Source organism: Aphis gossypii, chromosome X (genome assembly GCF_020184175.1).
Source record: "Aphis gossypii isolate Hap1 chromosome X, ASM2018417v2, whole genome shotgun sequence".
NCBI lineage: Eukaryota > Metazoa > Arthropoda > Insecta > Hemiptera > Aphididae > Aphis > Aphis gossypii.
Genome location: NC_065533.1, coordinates 29,616,105 through 29,622,743, shown reverse-complemented (window position 1 = coordinate 29,622,743; position 6,639 = coordinate 29,616,105).

Sequence of the window (6,639 nt, the reverse complement as noted above, 5' to 3'; positions counted from 1 at the left end):
TGAATGTTCATGGACCGGAAGAGCTTTTGAGAAAGATGTAACAAAGTTCAGAATTCAGGAGTTAACAATTATTGCTATAATGAAAAGTGTGTAGTGTTATTTTTGTGCTATAGAATTGTGTACTAAAAAAAAAATGTTTATAGGTGTAATCAAAAACCAATATTTCCAATATTCAGATTCTAACTTTGAATTAGATGTCCAGTGTTGGTTTAGAACCGCAAAAACTAGATTTGACAGAGAAAAACAATCTGTAAAAGTCCTTGTTCACATATTTTTTCATCATTAGCAAAATTTAAAAGACATGTTATTAATAAGCATGAAAAACAAAATAAAATGTCTAGTACTAATCCCTCATCAAGTTCTCAATGCTTATTGGAACAGTCCAGCAGTTATAATGATAATGAAAACCCTATGGACACTGTAGATATTGAAAATAATTCTGAACAAGAAATAATAGAAAATGAATTCATTAATAATATTTATAAACTAGCTATTGATTTTGTAATGGGTTTACACAACAACAAAAATTTTAATTTTAAAGACATTATTACAATTCAAAGTGAACTTAAAGAAAAAATACTAAAACCAATGTTCCTTATGCTTAATGAAATAATTCAAATTAATATTCAAGATCCAATAATAAAAGGTAAATTTCACACTTTTTCTGAACCTTTATCAGATCCATTTATTCACTGCAGTAATAAATATAATTTGAATAAGTGGTTGATGCAAAATGATTATTTAGATAATTTGAAACAACTAACTATTAACAATGAGGTTCGTGTTGTCCAACATGATAGTATAGTGACTTATGACGAAGCAATTACAAAGGGGTGTTATTACCATTGAGATTTCAATTTCGAAAGTTTTTTGAACACGGTGACAATTAAAAAATATGTATGAAAAAACTATAGCTTTAAACCAAAATAGTTCCAACACTGTTTCCAATTTTATTCAATGTGATTTATGGAAAAATAAAATATCTCAAAACAATCAAAAACTTACATTTCCTTTTTTTTTTTGTATATTGACGATCTAGAAATTAACAATCCATTAGGTTCCCATGCTAATTTGGTAGTCAATATCAGCAATATACTACAATTTTCCATTGGGTGAAAATAATTCTTTATTGTCTCATATATTCTTAGCGTCATTAATAAAATCAAAAGATTTCAAAGAATTTAGAAATGATGTGTGTTTAAAAAATCTAATAGATGAAATTAATTACTTAGAGAGAGAGAGGGCATACAAATTAAAACTAAAAGTGGAAATTTTCAAATTTATTTTGGACTTGGATTAGTATTAGGTGATAACTTAGGTGTGAATACAATTTTAGAATTTAGCAAATCGTTTTCAGCTAACTATTTCTGCCGTTTTTGTAAAGCTTATAAATCAATTACCCAATCAATGACAATCGAGGATAGTACTTTAATGCGTACCAATGAAAATTATTCATTAGATGTATTACAATCTGATTTTAAACAAACTGGTATTTATCAAGAATCCATTCTAAATAATATTACTAATTTTCATGTTACTAAAAATTATAGTGTTGATATTATGCATGATTTATTCGAAGGAGTTTGTCATTATAATATTTGTCACATAATTAATTACTATATAGAAACAATACAATTATTCACTTTAAAAAAGATTAATAATAGAAAAAGTACATTTAATTATAGGTCATTAGAAATTGGTAATTATTCACCACCAATACTCGATGTACACTTAAAAAAATTTCGTTTAAAAATGTCTGCTCGTGAAATGTGGACATTTATTCATTACTTTTCATTAATGATAGGAGATCTAATACCCCTAGATGATGAAGTATGGATATTCTTTATAAATTTTTTAAAACTGATTGATTTGCTTTTAGTCCACTCTTTTACTGAAGATAAAATTTTACAACTGCAACAGTTAATAAAAATAAACTATGATAATTATGTTAAATTATTTAATGATACCTTCAAACCAAAACACCACTTACTAGTGCATTATCCAACAGTTATAAAATGAAAATTATTCAATTTACTAGAATAATAAAAAATTTTTATGAAAAGTTGATAATCGCACACTTGACAAATACTTTGTAGTAAAAACTACATTAACATTAATTTATAAAATTGAAAAACAACTATCATAAATAAGATACTAAAGTTAATACAATACAATTTCTTTAACCTATCAACTATAATGTACAACAGAAAAATTAAAATTAAAAATATCTTACACAATAAAACCAATTCTATTGTAGAAATCGGCAAAAAAAATAATTTATCTTATAACTAAATTTAAAAACACAATAATCTCAACAGAATTCAATCAAATAAAGTTGTTTTTGTTAAAACTTTATTATGTTTTTCTTATAAATATTAGAGTATAATTATATATTAACTTAAATTAGTTTCGATTTAAAAAAAATATTAATGACACTATTACTAAGTATAAGTAGATGAAAGATGTAGCGGTACCTAAATCTTCCCATAAGAAATATTTACTTACTTTAGGTACTTGCAATTTTTTGCCCCACCCCCTGAGTTCTCATTTTCTGAATCAGAAAAATTGAAGAGAAAATGTGCAAAGGAGTGTAGTATCACAGAACAAAATAAAAGCGACACTCAATCAGGTGATCGGTCTACTGTATCCTTACGGTATGAAGTATTGGATTCTAAAAATTAAAACCATATCCGTAATCTGACTAGATGTTGGTAATGTGTATTTCTATTTGTTACGATATTATAAAAACGGAAACAATCCATTGACCACCGGTAATATGTCTTACGTCACCTAATATCGCTAAAAATGGGCAAATTTGAAATTGCAATAGTTGCATTTTACTGTATTATTGTTATTTGATATTAGTTTATTCTTAAAAAAATAATATTATAAATTATAAAAATGTATAGTTCTGTGATAATATTTATATGATTTATTTAAATGATAACGTATGCCGCTTCTTCCTGGAGACCGTGTTTAAGGCCAAAGTTACCCGATTTGGCCAACATCACACAGTGTATATAGCCTGGTAGTATGAAGGAAAAGATGACTAATTCTAAAATTAAAATTAAAAAAATTTTATTTGAAAATCTTTTTTAGATAAACGAACTGAGCACATCTGCCGCTCATGTTGTTATCGATTTAGATGATTATTCTGCGCCCCCAAACGTTGTAAGTAGGTACAATATTTTTCATTGAAATACTTATTAATTTTCCATTTATTCAATGTTTTTTAGGTAAGGTTAGTTTTATTATAGTTTTTACTCAGTACTCATACGCCTTATCTGTATGAATTATCAATTATAAAAAGTCAGCAATCATATTTTGAAAGAGAGTCGAATATATATATTATTTACCTTAATAAACAGTAACTACAGCGACTAAACTAAAATTACCCCAACCGGGAGGTAGATGTATTGTAACAACTCAAGGAGGTTATTAATTGCTTCACCACACTAAAGACAGGTATATAGTTATTCTAACTATTAGCTTTTGTCGGTTGGGTCGTACGATTAATGGATGAATGTTCAATTGGGACACTAATGCCACAATTTTGCTAAGAAATTTGTCAAATTCAGAAGCAGGGTAACATTGAGTATTTAGAACGTATAGTATTATAGAAGTTTCAAGTCGATCAACTCCAGTTTCGATTTTAAACGGATTTTATAAACAATAAAATTATAGTAATCGTCTGTTAGGCGTATATGAATCGTCGTCAAAGTCGACAAACCGGTAATAACGAGTCCATAGATCTTCACCAGTGTCCAATTTATTGCAAATAATTATAATTATTTATTTTATAATAAAATAAAATTCCAGAAAAATTAAATGTAATTTGAAAAATAATATACATACAATCTATAATGCATCTTTTGTTAAAATAAAATAAATCTAAGCAGTACCTAAAGATATATCTGTATTTTTCTTTCCTTTCTTTAAACGTATTCTTTTACTTCAAATTCCTAAAATAGATAGGAAATATTTTCGGAGAGAGTTTTGATCTAGATATACATTATATATAATTCACAATATTCTTTCCTTTCTTTAAATGTATTCTTTTACTTCAAATTCCTAAAATAGATAGGAATTATTTTCGGAGAGAGTTTTGATCTAGATATACATAATATATAATTCACAATAATATATTCATTTTAAAATTGTTGATCTTTAATTTCGGGGGGTGTTTTATCACCCAAAACACCACCCTTACCTACGTCCCACGCGTGGTCCGATGAAACGACTAATATAATGACAAATATGGATAAATGCTCAATCGGGTCGTCAATGTCACAATTTTGTTAAGAAATTTGTCAAATTAAGAAGCAGGGTAACATTGAGTATTTAGAACGTATAGTATTGTAGAAGTTTCAAGTCGATCGACTCCAGTTTCGATTTTAAACGGATTTTATAAACAATAAAATCATAGTAATCGTATGTTTGGCGTATAAGAATCGTCGTCAAATCGATAGTAACGAGTCCATTGAATCTTCATGAGTGTCCAATTTGTTGCAAATAATTTTAATTATTTATTTTATAATAGAATAAAATTTCAGAAGAATAAAATGTTATTTGAAAAAATAATATATATACAATCTATAATACATCTTTTGTTAAACCATTAACGGTCAAAGTTGCGTATACGCAACATTAATTTAAAAAATTGTTTCTGTGCTGGATTACAATTTTTTTTTAATCCAACTGTGATACTATTTGATTAAAAAATATGAATACCGGTTTATCATGTATATGATTGATATTATAAACGATAGAATTTAGACATTTTTGATGTATAATATTATAAATTGTTGAGAAATTTAAAAATATATAAATTTGTGTTTTAATAGTTCAAACTGTGTAAAAATCGTTATTTTCAAAAGGTATTCGATGTGTTTAGATCATTTGTATTAACTTTCGCTCATTTCTCATACTAAAATTTGAAGTTCAAAGTTTATGTTGCGTACACGCAACGGTGGCGGTTTGTGTAGCATATAAATTCCAGTACCAGTCGTTTTGTGACCTTGGCGGACGCGAGAACGCGGTTTTCCCGTGTACATTGTTGTTTCTGACAACAGTTATTATTATAATAATTTATAAATATACCAATATCCAATACCGAGTAATTGAGATTATAGACACGATTTCGTTGACGACGTTATCGCGTTTGTTCGTAAATCTGTTTGGTCATTGCAACTTATTTTTGTAATTCTATTTTCTATATCTGTTTTGTTTCTACAATAATTGGTTTGGTCAATCGCTATAAGTCTGCCTAAGTAAGTTTTATTTTTTTGAATTATTCATTGGTAGGTACGTTTATTTACATTTTAGTATTTATTATTATAGAAATGAGTGAATGAGTGAGTTCAAAAGGTTAAAAACATCGGAAGAGATACTGGAGTTTTTAGATAATGTAGACGTGAGTGATGATGAACCCACTGATATCATTATAATTCCCCCAGATGTTGATTGTCTCACTGATGAGGAAAATGTAGATGATAATGCAATTGTAATAAATGACGATACAAATGTACTCAGTAGTGACATATGTGGTACATTTGAAGTTTTAAATCATCATTTTGAAATAGCTGGAACTTCAAATGTAGACTCACAACCGCCAGAAAATCCTAGTAAAAGAAAAAAAATAGGTGATATAAAACAAAATTATACGCCAATTCTGGAAATCTAAAGCAAATCCCGTGTATTCATCATTTCCCGAAAACGTCGAAAAAGAAAATATAAAAAACCTAATTGAAACTTATGAAGGAATTGATCCACTCAAATGTTTTTCTTTATTTTTCGACGACACAGTCTTGCAATTAATTATTGATTTCAGTATGAAATATGCGAAAGATCAAAATAGACACGATTTTTTTATTGAAAAGTCTGAACTTTTAAAATTCCTAGGTATTATGATACTAACAGGATACCATACTTTGCCTCAAATGGACTGCTACTGGAGTAAAGACGAAGATAAAGAAGTAACTTTAGTAAGAAATACAATGTCGAGAAATAAATTTCGTTTAATAAAAAAAAATTTGCATTTAGCTGATAATCATAATCTCGACCCCTTAGATAAATTTTCAAAGTTGCGTCCTTTTTTCGATTTATTGAATCAAAAATTTGTTCAGTTTGGTATTTTTGCTCATAGTTTATCAATAGACGAAGAAATGGTCCCATACTTTGGTCGGCATTCCTGTAAAATGTTAATTAGAGGAAAACCAGTTCGTTTTGGCTTTAAGTTATGGTTGGTGTTTAACTTCTGAAAATGGTTACTTATTTCAGTTTTCACCTTATGGTGGTGCTAGTACCAAACGAGTAGAAGGTTTGCCATTAGGCTCAGAAGTTGTATTCAATCTTTTGGAGTCTGTTGAAAATCCAAACTTGCATAAAGTATTTTTCAACAACTTTTTTACTAGTTATTCTCTAATGGCTATGCTAAAAGAAAAAGGATTCTTTGCAACAGGCACTGTGAGAGAAAATCGCATTGGTAATTGTAAATTAAAATCTGTCAAAATGTTGGGAAAAGAATGTAAAGGAAAATTTGAATTTGCTTTTGAAAAAAAAAAATGAAATTTGCGCAGTTCGATGGAATGACAATTCAGTTGTGACGGTCTTGACGAACGTTGGTACAATTAATCCATT